General features: G+C 46.8%; 1 protein-coding gene across 2 annotated transcripts in view; it reads left to right on the top strand.

Annotated features, from left to right (window-relative positions):
• The window catches only part of MATCAP1 (microtubule associated tyrosine carboxypeptidase 1), a 153,189-nt gene that overhangs the window by 65,927 nt on the left and 65,537 nt on the right, over positions 1-21,725 (top strand). The gene's annotated exons all lie outside the window — the stretch shown is intronic.

The raw sequence follows: 21,725 nt of genomic DNA, 5'->3' as shown, positions 1-21,725 counted from the left end.
TATATATAGGACGTTCTGTTCATCATATAGTTCAATGTCTTCCTCTTCCCTTGAGCAGCTGAGGATATAAATAAGAGATAAATCTGCTAGTACTGAGAGAAGCACAGGATACAATTGTCAGGGCCTTGATTTGGCAGTCTACAAAAATGGAAGTACAAATTGATGTATTGCAGTCAATGGCCCAGCATCTGGTGCGCCAAGATGATAGGCTGGCAAAATTAGAGGCTTCACTCAAAATTCACAAAGCTAATTCAGCTCTCACTAGCTCTTGTGCCGACATCATAGAAAAGGGGTCAGGGCTACCAGAAGTACTAAAGGACATGCTGGCACTAGCTAAGGGACAGAGGGAGAAGTTCCCACTAGAACAAACAACCCCCTAGACACCAGTTGAGAAGATCATGAAACTAGACAACACTAGAAACAACCTCCCGGAAGATAGAGTACTCAAGGAGCATCAGGTAGGGCTAAGTAATAAGTGGACTAAGAACAACATAAAAGTCCAAGGGAATGGGGACCCTGAAGACCGATTAAGCGTCATAATACTTGATGTCACACAGGAAGAAGTAACCCTCATGGAAGGCGCAGGGGCGGGAGTCCCACTATCAAGGAGGGCCAAAAAGAAACTAAAGAAACAACTGAAGAACTCCAAAATTAATAGAAGATCAATATTACCAGCAATACTGAACTCTGGCTGCATAGAGAAATCAAACAACTCAAAACCACTTTTCCCCATTTTTAACTTCAAATAGCCAAGCAAGGCCGAGACCACAAAAGAAGAACACACCAAGACCGGCGAGGACCGAGTTGGACGAAACAGTCACTGGGAGAGCCCACAAATAGCAGTCCTGAAAAGATTAAAATGGACCGCCAACCTTAGTAATAACCTGTTGGAGTATGTAGACATGGCATACAGAGAACGTTTTTGGGAAACGCTGACAGTGGATGTACAGAAGACAAAATAAAATTGCTCTCAAAAGAGCAATTAAGGCAGAAATGAAAGGAGAACATTAGTCATCAATAATCTTTATTTCCGGCTTCCGATCCAAGTATCTCTGTCCGGCTTTAAATACCTGGGGATATACGTCTCGTTGGACCCGGTGGCTCGCTATGAGCAGAATCTCCTGCTTCCACTTCGGCGTTTGCGGGAGGACACGGCTCGGTGGTGTAGGCTGCCCCTGTCCCCGCTGGGTCGGGCCGCGCTGTTTAAAATGATGTCCCTTCCCAGATTCCTCTATGCACTTCAGAACTCCTTCGATGTCATTCCTGTGGCCTACTTTCGGGAGGTGGAGAGCCTGCAGAGGAGACTGGTGTGGGACGGACGGGCACGTATCGCTCTGGCAAAGCTTACTCTCCCCTGGTACGACGGGGGCATCGCGCTTCCCGACATTCGCAGGTATTATTGGGCCTCACAGCTATCGGCCATTAACCATGCCACGTATGCGCCTGGCTTGAATCCGGCGTATGAGATGGATAAATTCCTGCTTCCCGGCGGAAACTATAACAGGGCACTTTACTCCCGCTCGGCTGGACGGACCCTTACGGGCCCTACTAAGATTGCGGTACGGATCTGGAGGGCGGCCAATGTGGCCATGGGCTGGAGTGAGCGATTAACATGTGCTACTCCTTTATTTGCCTCCGACCGACTGGGCAGCCTCTGGACTACGAAGGGGTTTGACCATTGGGATACGATTGGTATCAGTAGAGTGGGAGACCTATGGCTTAAGGGCACGGTTAAGACCTTCGCGGCGCTCCAGGGCGAATACGAGCTTACGGAAAGGGAGTTCTTCCGCTACGCCCAGGTTCGTCATGCCCTGCTCTCTGTCTTTGGGGAGGGGACCAAGATCCCGGCTTCCTCGCCCCTCGAGGACCGCATACTCGATGGTCATGTCCCTGACAGTACTATCTCTTTAATTTATAAAAAACTAATTAATAATCGGGCTGACCTCTTGGTGCGCCTTCGGGAGACGTGGACGGGGGATGGGGTGGAATTGGACGACGAGGACTGGCAGTCCGCACTGTCGTCCCCCAAGGAAGTGGCCATTCCAGCCCGTCTCCGCCTGGTACAGCTTAAGATTCTCCACCGGGTGTATGTGACGGGCCCCCGTTTGGTCTCGATGGGATTTTCCGACGACGGGCTCTGTAAGCGGGGCTGTGGGCTCAGCGCCACCTTTCTCCATATCCTGTGGGAGTGCCGCGAGGTGGCGGAATACTGGCGCCGGGTTCACACGGTTATGGGACAAGTCACCGGGGTTGCGCTGCTGCCGGAGGTGCGTCGCTGTGTCCTGAATGTGTGGGAGCCCAATGATTACAACGCGGCTCAGACTCGGTGGGCGGCCCTGGGGAACATGATTGCTAAGAGAGATATAGCGCAGCTTTGGGGCTCCCAGCGGCATCCCACCGTGTCCGTATGGAAGGAGAACATGGACTGGTGCATGTTCAGGGAGAAGACTGTGTATGTGGCGCGTGGTAAACCGGGGGCATGGGGTAGAATCTGGGGGCAATGGAACGCGTATCGGGGGGGTATCTGTACGCCCCCCCCTAGTGGACACCGATATTGCCTTGTCCCCCTGACCCTTGATGGTTCCTTGCAACTTTTGGAATAACCGAATATGGACGTTCATCTCCCGTGACCCCCCCCCCCGACCTACCAGTACTCCTTCCTTTTGCTAGCAATTTGAAGGTCTGAAGTAGAGTCCCCCGGAGGTAGCCTGACCCTCACTTTTTGCCCTTATGCCTCGCCTTTTGTTTTTCTTTCAGTTATTGTTTATGTTGAACCTAAGTCTCCTGCTTCCTTAGGACTATCCGGAGCCATTACGGGGCTGGGCCCCAGGAGTCGACTACTGCCTTCACAAATGTATGTTTCTTTCTGAACCTAGCGGCCGGCCCTGGTGGTTGTAGGCCCATGCTTGTAACTGATTTATTGTTCAATAAAATTTAAAAAAAAAAAAAAAAAAATCTTTATTTCTGCCCTGCGATCCACCTCCATTTCTGCCATGCGATGCACATATAAGAAGAAAGTGTGGGAGCTGAAAAGACAGCGGACGGAAAAGAAATGGCTCAAAATGTTCTCACTCATTAAAGAAAATGATAACAGCAAGCTATGGAGATACATCAATAGCCTGAGCTCTCGAAGCCTTCCCAATGAAAATAGCGTTGCAGGCAATGTGTGGGAACAGTATGTGAAGGGTTTGTACATGAGCGAACCATATAAGGTGGGCCCTCCAATCTCAGAATGGACACAGGCCGCAGCTGAAGTCAACAATCCACAAAGCATGCAGAAAGAATCAACAGTGCCCAGTCAGTTTAACGCTTATACAGTGGAAGAGATCGCCAGGTACATCAAGGCGATGAGAACCAACAGGCCCCAGGACCAAACGGCATCCCCGCTCAAGTCTTCAAGTCTGCCCTAGCCTCCTTTGCATCCATCCTTACTCCATTATATAACCACTCATACTTCACAACAATATTGCCACAATCCTGGAAAGGCTCTATCCGCTTTCAAATCTACAAGAAGGGAGACCACTCGAACCCTGACCACTATAGGTTAATAGCCCTGCTTGACTTTGAAGCTAAGGTTTATGCCCGCTTACTATTAAGGGACTTAAAGGACCGGGTGGACAAGATTGGAATTCTCCCACCCTATCAAACCGGCATCAGGGTAAACAGTTCAACCATGGACATCATCCTAGCGCTTTCTTACCTCTTGAAGCAAGCGGTAATGAGAAATAAGCTGCCCTTGTTCTGCTGCTTTATAGACCATTCTACAGCTTTTGACAGAGTTAATCGAGGTCGTCTATGGGCAAAACTTGAATCTTGGGGGATCCTGGTAACCCTTTCAAAAGTGACGACAGCCCTCTAGGAGGGGACATGGATCCGGGTCAAACTAAGTGCAACAACTTCAACCGCAAGAATGAAAAACAATAACGGGCTAAAGCAAGGCTGTGTGCTCGCCCCACTATTACTTAACCTGTACACGGCCGATCTGGGGCAAGCATAGAAAGAGTCAGGCCTGGTACCCCCGAGATTGGGCAAAATGGCCCTGGGAATCCTTCAGTATGCAGACGACACAGTGATCCTGGACCACACCAGGGTGGGACTCCAAAGAGCTCTAAAGTCTAACAGTGAGGAAAACCACCTGCAAATTATTGAGACCAAGATAATAATCTTCGGTAAATATCCACACAAAAAGCAAGCAACCTTGTCTCTGGGGGAGCACCGAATTAGGACAGCTACATCTTACAATTACTTGGTGGTATGGATAACAGTGAGGGCTACAGCAGCCAAACATACAAAGGAGCTAATCCCGAGAATCAACAGAATAATTTTTTCACTTAGACCTCTAAGCTACCTCCTAGCAAGTCCATATATAGAGCCCATGCTGACAGTACTTAGGGCGAAACTAATTCCAGCAATTACGTGTGGTCACCTAGCCTTTCCGGTGCATTAGAGAAAGTCATCAACGGAGCTCAGATAAAAGCTTCCAAGAGCATGTTACAGGCGCCCAGGCATATATATATATATATATATATATATATATATATATATATATATATATATATATATATATATATAAAAACAAACAGAAGAGCAACCCATATGTCCCTGTGAACTGGGTATTTTGCAGTAAGCAATAACAATGTCCACAAGGAACTTATTTAAAATAACGCGTTTTCAATAAAGAGTACAAAATTATATACTCATAACTGAATCAATCAAAAACAAAAAGGAAGACAATTATTTAAATTCAATTTGAAACAATAACCTGGACAATTATTTACTTCAGCCGAAGTAAAAAATGATTTATTTTACAAGTAACAATTTATTCACAAAACAGTTAAGGTCACAGATTTTTTCCGATACTATAGGCACAATTATAAAGAGTGAGAAAGTGAACCCAGTGCAATGATCATAGCCTTCAAAGTGAAAATTAAGTGAATAAAGAATCAAGGGAAGGTCTTAAAAACAACAAGAGGCATTCAACAATAGCATGAATCTGTCTTGCTCTCTCTTAGTTTGTGTCGACGGCGTTTCAACCCACAATGAATAAGGGGTCTCTTCAGGACAGTTATCTGGGAACTAAAATTAAAACTATGTAAGTGCCAATAGTATATTAGAACCATCCGTAAAAGAGTATTAAACGAATGCAGGTTACCATTTCACTCACCTAATGGTAGTCTCATATTCCCACAATTTTCTATGGTGAACCACTGATCGAAGCAGGGTTATGGGGGACTTTTATCAATTCAGTCCGGCCTAATTAAAATATATACACAGCCAAGTTAGTGTCGTTAAGTCTTATCTCAAGATATCATTTATTATACATCAAGAGACAATTTAGTTCTTATCTCCAGATAAAGATCAAGAGACAGTTTAATTCAGCCTAAGTCAGAAGATGGTCTAATTACCCAACCTTATGATATGATAAGGAACAATTATGAATGGAAACTATTGCCAGTAAGACCTCTCTCAGTAAGGTCCTATTTCATAATATTTGGTCTACCCCGTTGTTTAGTTATTGTTTTACATAATCAATTGATATAGGTACAATGCATTCTCAAGCCAATGGTACAATTAACGATAATAATAGGGTCAGTAAGGCAACACTTACATATATAATTGTTTTAGTCTTTTTCACTCGTCCTGGATGTGTTGACAGCAGAAAGATTTAAGCCGAAAAAACACCAGGGATTTTTTATCAAACACTGTTTAATAGCAGTGAGGGTCGAATAGCTAAGGACTTAAGGCTAGAATTGACTTACTTAATATCCGATCTATCTTCTCGACGATTTAAGCGTCTCCATCCAACAGGCTGCAATGCCGAGTGCACCGTGGAACTGTTAGAAATAGACGTGGAACCAATCTCCGCACATGCGTCATTCAGATGAAACTGAAGGTTACCTGCGGCCATCTTGGCAGACCTTGATCCTTAAAATTTCTCAGTACAAAGGGCGCGTAACCGTTTTGAAATAGAATTCCAGACTAAGTGAAGAGGCGAATTCAACCTTCAGAGAGTAGCACTCAATCTGTATCATAGGCTGTACTGCCGGATGGAAGAATTCCGACATGAATGTCTGCACTTGCGCACTTGAGCTAGACTCGAGAGTTAGCTCGCGGCCATCTTAGAGTGTCCCGAACACAATCACTGGTATTTGTAGGGCAATAAACCAGATTAGGATGAGCGTTACTTAACCGTTATTATGGATACTCGCATTATTAAGAACTCTTTAATTAATAACATCACATACTGGATGTATGTTTAGGAGTACAGAACCAAACATATAATTAAGGACGAAGTGATAGGGGGATGAGCAAGCTAATTCGAGCATTAGCAATACTAAATGAGGGGTAGAAACTGATGTCCACACAAGATAGGAGGATGAGCAACATACTTAGAAGAGGAACTAATCTCTCACATTAAAAATAGTCATTTGGAGGGGGGCGTGGCCTGCAGCCGATGAAGATGGCCGCACTCTAGCGCGGCTCCGGAGCCCGGCGCCCGAACCCGCACCGATCCTGTATTAATCCTGCCCCATACCGGCAACAAAAGCTAGCGACTCACCCTCTGCACACCCGGGACGCTGTGGGGCGGCGGGGGCCCCTTGCGAGGTGCGATATGGGGCTTCCTGCAGCGGACGAGCGGCCTGGGAGCATCGGCGGAGCCGGGGCCTCGAGTGGTGGCGGCGCCGATCGGGAGCAGTCGGAGGGGTCGTGGCCTGGCCTCGAGACGTCGGCAACGGAGTGCCGAGACTGGAGGCCCTGCAACGAAGGTGCAAGCAACGCAGCGGGCCCGGGGGTGAGACGTCCCCCTGCCTCTCTCCACGCTAGAAGCATCTGGCAGTGAGGACAGAGACACGACGGTGCCTCTCTCACGGCAAAAACGGGTGGCCTGGGTGTCTGGACCTCACCCATGGCCCCGTGGGGCCTCGCGGCGGCGACGTGAGCAGGCCTAGGACAGGGCGCGGTGGGAGCCAGCGTGGCAGGAGCAACGAGTGACCCGGTAAGGAGCCGGTACACGGCCTGAGGCCCGAGTGCTGTGGGGACTACAGAGTGGTGGCGGATAGACCCGTGGAGCGGCGGATAGGTGGCAAATCGGTGCCCCCGGGGCAGACGGCGATATCTCCTGACCCCCCCCGCTCACGTATCGGACAATCCTCAGACCACCCCGGGCAGACGGGGTACTTACGCAGCGTGCGCCAGATAACATGGGGGGGAAAGGCCACCGCGGGGGAGCACAGGCGAAGCTTGAAAAGTTTGCATTCCTCAAGGATCGGACTGCATCCCCCCATGACAAGACTGAAGAGTTTACCCTGGCGGATGTCATGGCCACGTTGACCCAGATGCAGGCCTCAATCGGCACGATCTCCATTGACGTTACGCTTCTTAGAGCAGACGTCGCAAAAATTAATTCTAGACTGACCGAGGTCGAGGCTACCACGGCGACCCTCACCCACGACACGGCCGAGCATCAAAAGCGGATACAAACTCTGGAAATGGTGCAAAAACAGCTGCTGGTCAAGCTGGATGACCAGGAAGGCAGGTCAAGGAGGAACAACGTGCGTGTCGTTGGGGTGCCGGAGAGTGAACGCGGCCCGGCGTTGGACCTCTTTGTGGAAAAACTAATCACTGACCAGTTGCAGCTACGTGGGCTCTCAAAAGTTTTCTCTGTAGAGAGGGCACACCGGGTACCTGGTGGGAGGCCTCGGCCTGGGGCCCCCCCGCGCCCGATCTTGGCCCGAATTTTCAACTTCCGCGACCGGGACGCAATCCTTCAGGCGGCGCGTACCGCCCCCCCACTGCGGGTGGACAACAGTACAGTCATCCTCTATCCGGACTACACCGCGACAGTGATGCGGCAACGCAGAGACTTCATGGCGGTCAAGGCGGAACTCCGCACTCGAAAACTTAAATATGCAATGCTATATCCGGCGAAGCTACGAGTGGAGGCGGAGGGGCGCACTTGGTTCTTTGCATCACCGGCAGAGGCCACAGATTGGCTTGAGGGGTGGCGTCCGGCGAGAACGAAGGGCCGAGTGGAGCGGGCCCCTCGCAGCCGTTCCGCCTCCCCCGAGAACCTGGATGTCGAGGAGTCAAGAGCGGAGGGTGGCTCGCCGCGAAGCTAAGGCTGCGAAGGAACAACCGAACTTGACGACGGTGAGGGGCCCAGTGCCTGAGTGCACCGAGCGGCCCGGTGGGGCTCGGAAACGGCAGGGGAATTGATGACTCTGGACCTTTTATCTCCAGACAGTCGGTTACTTGAAGGGGCAAGCACATGGTGCGGGGATCGGCGGCGGAACTGTGAGCGGCTTCCCCCCATACGCAAGTAGCAAGTTATGGGACCTAAGCACTCTGCTAAGTTGGGGTGGTGGGTAGTTCTAAATCCGCTGGGCAGGGAGGCAGGGAGGGGGGTGGGGGGATGGGGGCATTTTGGTAACGTTGGTTTATGCTTTGTTTCAGGTTCAGCAACTACTCAGTGGTGTATTAGGCAGACTAGGCATGTATGGGATCACAAGAGGGGTGCACGACAGTACACGCTTTCCACATCCATCCACCCATGACGGCACCACACAGCGTAACCCTAGGGACCACCGATAGATTAAGAGACGGACAGTCACAGCAGCACTGTCCTTCTTTCAGTGTTCTGTCCTGGAACGTAAATGGATTAGGGGACAAGATCAAACGGGGGCTAGTGTTGCAATATCTCAAGCGTAGAGGACCGGCGGTGGCACTCCTGCAAGAAACGCATTTAGTGGGCACAACCACAAAAGCACTAGACAGATGGGGGTTCAAGATGGCGATACATTCGGAGTTCACGACGGGGTCCATAGGGGTGGGCATATTAGTCAACAAACGCTCTCCCCTGATTCTGGTTGACTCTCGTAGGGAGGAGCATGGCCGCTTTGCGGCACTGACCTGCCAATGGGAAGGGAAGTTGTACAACTTGGTGACCGTATACATCCCCCCGACATTACACCAGGCCTCCTTTAGGGCATTGGGTGAATTCCTGCTGGCGCTACCACAAGGGGAGCTTATCATGGGCGGGGACTTTAATGCAACCATGGACCCGACACTGGATAGGTCTTCATACAGGGACCATGGCAGCGCCACCCCCATTCTGCGAGAATTCACGGAGGCACTGGGCCTCGTAGACACCTGGAGAACGTATAGGCAAGAGGAGAGGCAGTACACATTTCATTCTGGGGCCCACAACACCCTTTCCCGCATAGATTACATCTTCACATCACCCGCGGGGTTCAAAGGAATGACTGAAGTGTCGCACCTACCCAGGGGTATTTCGGACCACTCACCGGTGGTCATTACGTTTGTGACCTTTGACCCGCGTAAGCGCACTGTGTTCCCAGTCCACCCCGGCTATCTCAAAATCCCTAAAATCAGCAAGGCCCTTAAAGCGACGACCAAACAATATTTCACTGAAAATAAAGATTCTGTGAGGAGCCCGACGACACTCTGGGAGGCTTTTAAAACAGTCCTTCGTGGACAGGCAATCTCCATAATTGCCGATCACAAGAAAACCCAGCGGCGGGCGGTGCTGGAGCTCGAGCGGGGGGTGAGTGAGGCTGAGGCAATCCATGCAACACAAGCAGATGACGATTCGGCACATAAAGTTCACATGGTGCAGTAGGAATATAGGTCCCATCTTTGGGAGGGAGCACGAGCTAAACAGGTGGCGACTCAGCATACGATTTATGAACTGGGGGACAAAGCAGGCAAACTGCTTGCCTGGCTTGAGAAAGGGGACCGCGCGGAGCGGTGGGTGGCTCGGATTCGGCTAGACTCCGGGGAATATACGTCAGAGCCACGGCAAATAGCGGGGGCCTTGGCGGCCCATTACAGAACGATATATACGCCTGAGGCCTCCTCTACCGTTGCGGATAATGAGGCCTTCCTTCGGGACATTGCGATGCCACGGCTGACCCCATCTGGGGCCGAGGCCCTGGAGGCGGAACTTACGGCTGAGGAGCTCACACTGGCGATTCTGGCCCTTCGCGCCGGGAAGGCGATGGGGCCAAACGGAATTCCGATTGAATTCTATAAGCAGAGCGCCTCCCTCGTAGTCCCGCACTTACTTGCCATGTATAGGGACAGTCTATCGACCGGGATCCTGCCTCGCGATCAGAGGATAGCTACGATAGTGGCGATCCCGAAACCTAACAAACCGGCGCACGAGTGCGCATCTTATCGCCCGATTTCGTTGTTGAACGCAGAGGCAAAGATTCTAGCCAAGGTGCTGGCGACAAGACTACAGCCATACCTCTCGACCCTGGTACACCCGGACCAGTCGGGATTTATGCCTCACCGAAACACAGCTCTGAATATACGGCGTCTCCACGGGATTATCGCGTGCCGCTCCTCGATAGAGGAGGATGCGGCCATCCTATCTTTGGATGCACGGATGGCGTTCGATCGGGTGGAATGGCCTTTCCTCTTTGCCGTTCTCCGCCACTTGGGACTTGGCCCCAAGATTTGCGCATGGATCCGGCTTCTGTACACCCAGCCACTTGCACAAGTGGTAGTAAACGGACACGTCTCAGACGCCTTTCCGTTGGGACGAGGGACGCGACAGGGCTGCCCCGTTTCCCCGCTCCTTTTTGCTCTGGCTCTGGAGCCTTTGGCGGCGTGGGTGCGACAGGACCCGGTGATCCGGGGCCTCAAATGGACGATGGGATGGGAGGATCGTATTTCCCTATATGCGGACGACGTCCTGCTGTACCTGGCCTCGCCGGCGCGCTCCATCGCCTGCCTCCTGGACATTTGTGCGTCATACGGGAAGAGGTCCGGCTATGAGATCAACTGGGAGAAATCCATCGTATATATGCTCCGAGGCTCCCCGCCTCGGCTCCCGAGGGGATGCGATATTCGGGTGGTCAAGGAAGGATTCAAATATCTCGGCATCTATGTAACTGCGGATAACGACAAGTTTGTGGCTGAAAATCTAATGAAGCCCCTACAAAGGCTTCGTACTGACGTCAAGCACTGGCGCTCCCTGCCCCTGACACTGCTGGGGAGGGCTTCTCTTTTCAAAATGTTGGCCCTCCCTAGATTCCTCTACGTACTACAAAATACCCCTTTCCCGATTGCGCCTACGTATTTCGCGGCCGTCAACGCGGAGGTCACCGGCCTCTTGTGGGAGGATAGGGCGCCTCGGATAGCTCTCCACAAGCTCACCAGTGGGTGGTACGATGGCGGTATAGCCCTCCCAGACATCAGAACGTATTACTGGGCGTCGCAACTTATGGTTATAAATCAATGGCTTCATATGCCTGGAGACGACTCGGCGTATCGTATGGATAGGCAGCTGCTGGGGGCAGAGGGGGTCGTGGGAGCGCTTTACAACCCCAAGAGGTCGCGTTCCGGGGGGGCCCGCAGCGCATACCCTCCGGATATGGTTTGCGGCACAGCGGACTATGGGATGGGCGGGGAGGATTACCCAGGCTACGCCTCTGTGGGAGACAAAACAGCTTGGGGTGCTACGCACCACCAAGGGGTTCCACCAGTGGGATCTAATTGGCATCTCCAAGGTCGGTGACCTCTGGAAGAAGGGAGAGGTGGTCACTTTCACCCAACTACAGGCAGACTACGACTTGGCAGACACCGAACATTTCCGGTACTTGCAAATCCGCCACGCACTCCAGGCGGTGATTCCACCCGGGACACGGCTCCCGGAGTCATCGCCACTAGAAGACCGGCTCCTCACGGAACACCTAACTTGAAGAGCGACGTCCCTAACCTACCGGAAAATAATAAACAATCGCCCTGACCCTTTTTTGACCCTTAAGAGTAAATGGGAGGCAGAACTGGGAGACTTGGATGAAGCGGAGTGGCAGTCTGCGCTCTCCTCCCCTAAAGAGGTGGGCATATCGTCCAAACTAAGGCTGGTCCAACTTAAAATTCTGCACCGCACATATTACACCCGTACACTCTTATTTAAATTGCAGCGGGCGGACTCCCCACAATGTCTTAGGCAATGTGGGCAGGAGGGAACTTTCTTTCACACTCTCTGGGAGTGCCCAGTCATAGCGCTTTACTGGAAGGGGGTATTGCACACGCTCTCCCAGGTGACCAAAGTCCTGACGCTCCCGGAGCCTCGGAGGTGTCTCCTCAATATCTGGGAACAGACAGACCACAAGAGAGTGACACAGCTCTGGGTGACGCTGGGGCTCATGCTGGCAAAACGCAATATAGCCCAGCGATGGGGATCGGGGCAGTCGCCTACCCTGGCTCAATGGATCCAGGATATGGACTCTGTAATGGTGGTTGAAAAAACTGTATATGTGCATAGAGGTTGCCCCAAAAAGTGGTCCCAGGTGTGGGGTGGGTGGAATATTTATAGAGGAAATATATGTGAACCCCCGCACGATGCCTCAGCCTCTGAACTCCGTGACCAAGAATAACCAACCTATCGTTAGCCATAGTGTGGGGTGAAAACGAATGTATGATGCATATGGAGCGTATTTATATATTACCTGTGCCCGTACTGAATTGTTGCACTACCTCTGGACTGATTTCCTGCTAAGCCTGATACCAAGATGTGTTGTTTTTTGTTTGCAAAAACTCAATAAAAATATTCCCAAAAAAAAAAAATAGTCATTTGGAATATCATATTCAGTATTTACAACATTCATTTGTATTTTATTAATAGCATCTATACTAAATATTTATACAATGTAATTGACCATTTGTGACATTCAAATTTACATAAAAATCAAACCAATACAAAATAAAAAATAACAACATAAAAAATTATTCTTACAATTCAGACCAATTGACAGATATATACCCTAATAGATTGAAGTATAGGTGGTATATCAAGGAATTCATTATTGATCACAGTATCTGCCAATAAGGGGAAACCATATTGGAAAGAGCAGAGCCCTACTTAGCAGTTATATGTATAACCCCTTTCAGTGGAGGCTAATGAATCTTCGCCATTCTTCTAAACTATTCAACCCTCTATTCGTCGATTGACATTTGTCAATCCATTTACACTCTAGGGTTTGTAATAGTAAAGAAATGTCACCTCCTCTGGTAGGTAACCTCGCTTTTTCAATCACCTGCCACCTGATATCATCTGATGAATGAGCTTTTTCTTTGTAATGTTCTACCAGAGGGGCATTGTCTGTCAAACAACGTATCCTACTGCGATGTTGGCAGATTCGGACTTTAACTGGTTGGGTAATTTGCCCAATGTAGATCAAACCACACGGACACCAGATACAGTATATCACATTAGATGTTGAACAGTTAGAGAAATCCCGTAAAGTATGGTTGATATTTTCATGGGAGAAGGATTTTGTTTCAGTCGTGAATTTACATGCAACACAGCTGCCACATTTAAAATGACCAATTACTGGTGGTAAGGACCAAAGGTCATTGATAGTAGTTTTGGTTTTAATAATGCTTGTGTCAGAGTGAACCAAGTGGTCTCTTATATTCTTACCTTTTCTAAAGGAGAACATAGGTGGTTCTTGACACACTTCCAGAGTGTTCAAAGTGAGCCAATGTTTTTTAATGGTTTTTTGAATTTGTGTGCTAAGAGGACAAAAGGTGGTAACACATACCATCTGCGTGGTTGTTTTTTTGATCGTTTTCTCCAAAAGTATTTCACGGGGACTATACCATGCTCGTTTCATCGATGTTTTGACCAATTTCTTAGGGTATCCCCTCTCCCTCAGTTTAGTGCTCAGTATATTGGCCTCCTTGAAAAAATCTTCCTTCTCTGTGCAATTTCTTCTTACTCTTAAGAATTGCCCATATGGTAGCCCATCCTTTAAGGCCCTCGGGTGAAAGCTCTTGTATTGAAGGAGGGTATTTCTATCTGTTGGTTTGCGATAGAGGGTAACATTCAGGTGGTTGTTGCTATGCCTAATCTTAAGGTCCAAAAATGGAATCGTCTCCTTATCACTGTTGTATGTGAATTTCAAAGCAGACTGACACTCGTGAAGATATTTAATAAACAATTCCAAGTTAGAATCATCACCTTTCTATATAAAAAAGATGTCATCAATATAACGCCTCCAACACCTTATGTTGTTACAAAATGGATTGGAGGCGTTATTTATATGTCTTTCTTCCAGGGCGCCAACATACAAATTGGCTAGATTGGGCGCAAAAATTGCGCCCATAGATGTACCTGAGCATTGCTGGTAGTATGTGGAATTGAATCTAAAGTAGTTCATAGACAGTGCTATTTCAAGGAGGTCAACTACAAATTCAGTGGGGACCACCACAGGCCTTGGGCGGGTGTTTAGAATATCTCTAATTACTTCCATACTTTCTGATTGAGGTATATTCGTGTATAACGATTCTATGTCCATGGTTACCAGCCTCTCCTCCATAGGGTTATACTCCATACCTTCTACCAAATTAACCATATATGTGCTGTCTCTAACATATGCAGGTAGACTAGGTACATAGTCCCTAATAAAGGTGTTGATGTAAATCCCTAATGGCTCTAAAGCTGATCCACATCCTGAAAGGATCGGCCTGCCAGGGGGATTAGTGGGATCTTTATGGATTTTTGGTAAAGTGTACAAAACTGGCATCCTAGGAAGTTTCTTATTAAGATAATCGAATTCTAATTTACTTAAGAATCCTTCATCTACTCCTTTCTCTGTTACAGAAAGTATTCGCCCCTGAATTTGAGTAATCGGGTCTCGTTGTAGTTTTTTATAGTGGTTGGTGTTATTTAGCTGTCTAGCTATTTCTGCTTCATAGTCAGTTCTCTCCTGGATAACAATACCACCTCCCTTATCCGCTGGTTTTAGGATAATCGACTCCTCCTTTTTCAAATTAATGAGGGCCTCACGTTCAGGTTTTGTGATGTTATATGGTGTGTATGTTTTATTGTTCTTCAACTTCAAGATATCTGCGAGAACCCCTTTCTCAAATGCCAAGATTTCTGAAGGCATCATGTTATTTGAAGGAAAGAATACCGATTTAGGTCTCAGACTTGATCTAGTTGAATCAGGGACAAGAGTTTCTCTATTACTAAAGAATATCCTAAGTCTTAATGTCCTGAAGAATTTATGTAGTTCAGTTTGTAGTTTGAAAAAATCAGTGGATTCAGTCAAGACGTAGGATAAACCCTTATTCAGCAATGATAATTCATTGATATTCAGTTGATGAGCTGATAGGTTAAAAACAGGAATCATATTATCTGTATTCTGATTCCTAGGGATAATCAACTGATCACATATAGAGTCTTGAATATGTGTTACTCTTTGTTCCTTTCTTGGTATACTTCCTACTGACCCTGGGGACCCCATGTGTAATATTGGCGCCGCGTTTGCCTTTCTCCTGCAAACTGGTGCCAGTTCCGTCTTGGCGCCCAGGCAAGCAAGGAACAAAAGGCTAAGGCTGGAAATAGGGTTAAAAAGACCGGACTTGGGTTTACAGGGAGACCTATTAAAATATTATAGCAGAGTACTGAAAGCCCCCAAAACCACTCTCAAACATTTTTTTAAACTATTTTTACGGCAGTGGGTTCCCCGTGGCACCTCAAGCTGGATCAAGCTATAGATTGTCTGAAAATAGAGGCAGAGAGCATGTCACTCAATAAAATCCCTTGCTCCGCCTGGGCTAATGCTGTGAAGCGCCAAGTCTAGACTATCTAATTTGAACTGTATCGATCCTCACTCCGGTACAACTCCCTCACATCTGCTCTTGATGATTCATACACTCCCAGGAAAGCTCAACCATACTTGCAAGATCAACTTTCAGCTCAAGCGAGAAAGAAAATTCTTTTTTTCCGCCTCACAGCCCTCAAGATCGTGGATTTCAACCCAAAATGGGTGTGAAAAGATAACATAGTCTCCTGCCGGCTATGCAATTACCGTAGGGAATCTTGGTTACATCTTTTATGCTGTTGCCCCAAACTGCCCAGCAATCGTCAATGTTTTCAAGAGTGTGTGGGACCCAGCAGGGGGTACACTAAGAATCCATAATTAATGACAACCAAGATCACGAAGGGAGTGACCCTGTTGGATTTTATATAACTATTGATCCTTATTGGACTAAGTAAAAACTGGTGTAAAAAAGAATTGATCCCACATTTTAACTTATTTTTTTTTTTAGTCTTCTAGGGACACAAAGCATCAAACAGAGCCCATGCAGTCATGGTGCATTTTTTACTTTGAATGCTGAGAAACTCCTGGGGGGGGGCATTGTTTGTGTTTTATACTGTAAAGATTTTATGTAATCATACGGTCAATGAATCATAAATAAGTTTACTTTTACAAACATTTCCCTAGACAGCAAAAAACGGGACAGAAATGCTAGAAGTATTCTGAAACACTGCTAATTACTCTGAATACATTCAGTTCCATACCCTGTTTTTGATTGTATGCCCTTCGAGACCGACTATATGCAAATAGGCCTTTACCATTAGCCAGAAGTGACAGTGGAGCTCGAACGGTGATGTAACCCCAGGTGTGTTTCTGTCTTATTGGTCCTGGTCATTGACATTCTCCTAGAATCCGGCCCTTCTCATGGCATGCCCATTCACCCAAGAGAACCAAATTAGACACCAGAAAAATGATGGGTGGACACATTTCCATTTATATGAACCACTGGGAATTATCCTGGATAAATTCCATTTGATTCCATTGCTTTGTAGCTCTTCTGTGCCGTTACACACCAGTAGCAACCATACGCAAACCAGCCTCCCATGCACCAGACCACAGCCAGTCCAGCTGTTACCTTTCTAATGGGAACACAAGTGATGCTGGACAAACTGGATGTTGCTTTCTAATTTGGACTGGACTCTCTTTTGTGACAAGAGCCACAAAAAACAAAGATCCTTTACAATGCTCCACTGCCTTTTGGCTAGTTTTGCGATATAATGCAGAAAAAATTGGGACCCCCTTTGTACGAATTGCTTTTCCAAAAGGTCAGGGAGAAAAGGGGAAGACAAAAGCAACCTAACAAATAGTGCTCCCTCTCGACCTATATTTCAATTTCCTATATATGATTCAAAAACAAATTTTTTAACATAAAATTCTACTAAACATGGGCTAGCACACAAAGAACACCAAGTTATATTTTTTATACTTTTATTTATTGTATTTTTATATTTTAATTTTTTCTTTATATAAACATGATAGAATTTTTTACATATAAATCAATTTTCATAAATAACATCATCACTATATTTTACACATTATTCATGTCAGTTCATTGATACAAAGATATTATTCCAAGTCATGACAAAAACAAAACCCAGGGAGAAGAACACTGCACATACAAACTCTTCATTCATACAAACACATACCAGACACTCCTTGCACATATATCTCAATAGTTGTCCCAATTAACACATTGTTAGTGATAAGGTAGTCCTAATGGCCCCCAAGAGCGAGCTACTACAAAAAGTTGTAGGATCTACAAGGAGACTTGGTCAACGCGTTTCGGTGGCAAGAGAAAACGTGAAAACCACCTTCTTCAGGACCAGCTACTTCTCTTAGCGCAAGTTCTCACAACCTGGGATATCCTAAAAGCCATGTCTTCCCTGGACGGGAAACAAGCTTCCTAGGACCGGTTTCTGGCATTTCAGCCGTCTTCAGCAAGGCTTGCTTGAATCCAGTGGCAAAGTGAGCAAGGGACTCACGTCTGAGCATACCCTGCCAACTTATGGCGAACAAAGCAAAAACCAAAGGAAATGATGGACGGAGTGTTGAACATTGCAAGCACTCACCCCCAGTCAACTGATCTGGGTTTAATCCATCACCGTTCTTTAGCCCACTCTGCCACCCCAGTTCAGACATGGCCATATGCAAATCAGACCGGAGACAAGCTTCCTAGGACCGGTTTCTGGCATTTCAGCCGTCTTCAGCTTTGGTTTTTGCTTTGTTCGCCATAAGTTGGCAGGGTATGCTCAGACGTGAGTCCCTTGCTCACTTTGCCACTAGATTCAAGCAAGCCTGGCTGAAGACTGCTGAATGCCAGAAACCGGTCCTAGGAAGCTTGTTTCCGGTCCAGGGAAGACATGGCTTGGCAGTTCGGGCTGAACTGTTCCCATGAGGCACAGGGTCAGACTGATTTGCATATGACCATGTCTGAACTGGGGTGGCAGAGTGGGCTAAAGAACGGTGATGGATTAAACCCAGATCAGTTGACTGGGGGTGAGTGCTTGCAATGTTCAACACTCCGTCCATCATTTCCTTTGGTTTTTGCTCTAATCAAAAGATTAGTCAGGTTCGCAAAAGGAGAGGAAGGGAATTCCTCTTGTCGGAACTAGGGTCCTCACACACCCAGCAAGCTAGGTGTCATGCTTCATCATATGGACCTGCTCCTTGTCGGGTCGGCGCTGCAATACCCGACGGGCACCCATAAAGGGGCTCTTTAGCGGAGATCTTTTGTTCCTGGCTGTATGGTGCGGTGTGTGTGTGGGGGCCTAGTGGTGTAGATGTGAGTGAATGTAGGTGGTTTAAAACAAGTTGGATAGTCCAAAATATGACTTTTATTCAGGCTGGCTATCCACCTTATTAAAAACAAACTAAGAGTGGCAGCTTGCTGGCGTAAGGATTCAGTTCAGCTATGCTCAACTCTTGAGGGTCAACATGTTTCATGCCTCGCGGTCCTAGTGATCCTCGGCAATTCTTCAGGACCTAATGTAAAGGACCTATCTTATCTACACAATGTGATGGGTGCAGATGCTACCTACCACGTCTAGTACTATGGAAACAGTCTCTCCACGAATGTCGGGTCACCTAAGAGAAATACATAAGGTAACCACAACTATTACAGTGAAGAGTACGAAGTCCTCTCTCCAGTGTTACACTAGCAACTCTCTCTCTCTCTCTCTCTCAGTGTTGAATCATACAGATGGTGGTGGTGATGACAAAGGAGGTCTCCAAATGAGCGCGGAGAGTCCTATTAGAAAAAGGGAATTAGAGATTCAGAGTAGTATTTGTTAGAATCATTAAGATTCTGTATTTGTTTTGTATATTCCATTACAGTTCAAGGCAGTTTACTCTGGTTTTTCCTTCCATATCCTTTCCAACAACTGCTGGGTCAATGCCTTGACAGGCTCATCTCAGCCGTTTGTCAACGCAGCTTCTTACCAGGAAGGTTTTGCTCAATAGTATACTTGAATGATTCTCAAATGCATATTGATCCTACAAGGACAGAAGGTAACAAGAATTCTACTACTCCCCAAATATTGAGGTGGTTTGCCTCTGAGATTAACTCACAGCTTCTGCACCCCTTTGAAGGGAACAAAAGGTTCCATTCTGCTCCCACATACATTTATTGTCTTGGACAGATTGAGTAGCCCACAAATTCCTCACATCTGGGCAGAATGAAAGCGCTGCTAGCCTTGCTGATCTTCATCTCTAAAGCTTTAGAAAATGTACAACTAAATGAGGCTGCATTTAGAACAGTGAATGCCACCTTACATGCCAGTATTGAGCATTTGCATACACCATTAACTCTTTTGCCAGCACAAACTGGATCAGAAGGTATTCAGGGACCCACTCCACCTTAAGTCCTTTCCTTTTTTACATCTCCTGCTGCATCAGTGGCGACATCTGCCCCAGGAGTTAGAGGAACTCCAAATCCATTCATTGTAAAATTAACACCAGTGTCCCTGGCACCTCCAGAATGTTTTGGAGGTACAGCCAAGAGCTTCTAATAATTAATCAAACAAATGTAACTTTATTTTTATCTCGACCCATGTCTTGTCCAGATACTCTGAAACAGGTAGCCGTTTTGACAGGTGATGCCACCCTCTTGAAAATTCCATTTGTTCTAGTTAATGATCCTATAGTATACAACTGACAAGTCTTTTTAGCTGAAATTATTTGTATCTTTGATAGATGATCCGCCATACAGTCTGTAGGGCATGACGTGATGGATTTAGGTAGGTAAAAAATAGGTCTGACCAATCCATACCCCCCTACTGTAAATCATTGTTAAAACTGTTTGAAGGAACATAAAAAACAAGCCATTCCCACTGCCACATCTAAATAACGATTTTCTGCCAGCAGTTCTACAGCCTTCATCCTTTGGACAATTCTATATTTAAAAAGCAAAGTTCTTAAACTTAATACGATTTGGAAAGTAAAACGCACAGTCCATATGTATGTGCAGTAAAGAACATTTTACATTCAGGGGGCTGGGACAAAGACCGTTGTTATCCTGGTCCCTGACCCAACAAGAGTGGGATAAATGGATTGGATTACATCCCACTCTTGCCCTTAATTTCATTCCGTAGGCCGGCATCAGGTAACTGTGTCAGATCTGGAAAAACAATATCCTGGCCTAAAGTAGATTTAGAAAAACTGATGGAAGGATTCTTACTCCGGTAGGCCAGGTCAAGAGTCCCGGCCACTTTTGCTGCAGATTCCTTCAATGCCTGTTTACAAGGGAAAGGGGATGAGGACGTAAATGTGCCTTAATTGGAATGGAGTTTCTTGATAAAACTTAATCTATTTCTTACTTCTCTTGTCCACATTCTTTCACTGCCTTGAATCGCATCCCAACAAAGTTTGGATACCTTTATCACTTCTTCGCCCTCCAAGAGTCTATTAATAAATCTTAAAGGCTGGGTAAATCCCAACAAGTTCTAGAAGGTAAGGTTGAACTCTCTTTATGCCCTTGACCATGGTGCCGGGTGGACGCGACAGGAGTCTTCTGAGAACTGCCTCTTCTAATTGGGCCCAATCATAAAAATAATCATGTAAAAAAAAACATACAAGCCCAGGGGAGCTATCTTCCCTTCATCGGCCCTCAAGAGAGGAACGGGGGACAGCCCTCTAAATTTCCAATTAAATCTGGACAAACAGCTGGCCTGCAGTAATGACTTCTGTTTCGTACAATCCCAGAGTATGTCCCATTTTAAGTTCCTCTTAAACGTCAACCCTAAATATTTATAATGGTCTACTGACTCCACCACCCAGGTGTTTAAATGGCAGCTACATTTTATTTACTCTTTTACCAAAGACCGATACCTTGGCCTTCTCTAGATTAACTTGGAGCTGGTTCTGCTTACTATGTTTCGAGGGCATATCATTTCCTCTGCAGACTAGTTGGGGTACAATCTAACAATACCAGATCATCTGCATAAAGCAGACATGCAATATGTTGTTTCTCTACTTTAGAGTAGAAGGACTTTGTTTGGGATATAAAAGTAGGGAGAGCGGCTAAAAAAATTCTAAAGCAAGGATTCTAAAACAAATCCCTGCTGAAGGCTATTCTTAATGGGAATTCACTCGGATAGATGACCCGATTTATCTGACTCCACCTGAGCGCAATTGGCAGAGTGTAAAGATTGTAATGTACGGAGGAGGTTCAGCTGGATCTCCGAGGTGGAAAGTTTTCTCCGTAGGGTGTCCCTATCCACTGAATCAAAGGCTGTCTTGAAATCAACAAAACAGCAACTTGTAGAGCCTTTTGAATGATGACCCATAGCTTGAGGCAATGAATTATGGTGGAATGAGCCTCCTGGAAGCCCCCCTGCTCAATTGGAATTATCTCAGATTCAATCTTCCAGCAGGGATAGAATAATTTTGGAGAATACTTTAACTGAAATGTCTGAAAGACTTTTCTTACATGGAGCATACACTTGAGGGTAAGGGAATGATAACTTATCGAGTTTCAACTCTAGTTTTTATTATATCTTTGTAACTAGTAGGTACAGCTGCTAAAGGGCTGCTAAGCGGCATAGGTGACCTTAAATATTGATCTAGGGAGGGTGCACCCTGGCAGGT

Source organism: Triturus cristatus, chromosome 12 (assembly GCF_964204655.1).
Source record: "Triturus cristatus chromosome 12, aTriCri1.1, whole genome shotgun sequence".
In the NCBI taxonomy this organism is placed as follows: Eukaryota; Metazoa; Chordata; class Amphibia; order Caudata; family Salamandridae; genus Triturus; species Triturus cristatus.
The sequence above is the reverse complement of the archived record's forward strand: the minus strand, read 5'-3'. Positions and strand labels throughout refer to the sequence as shown.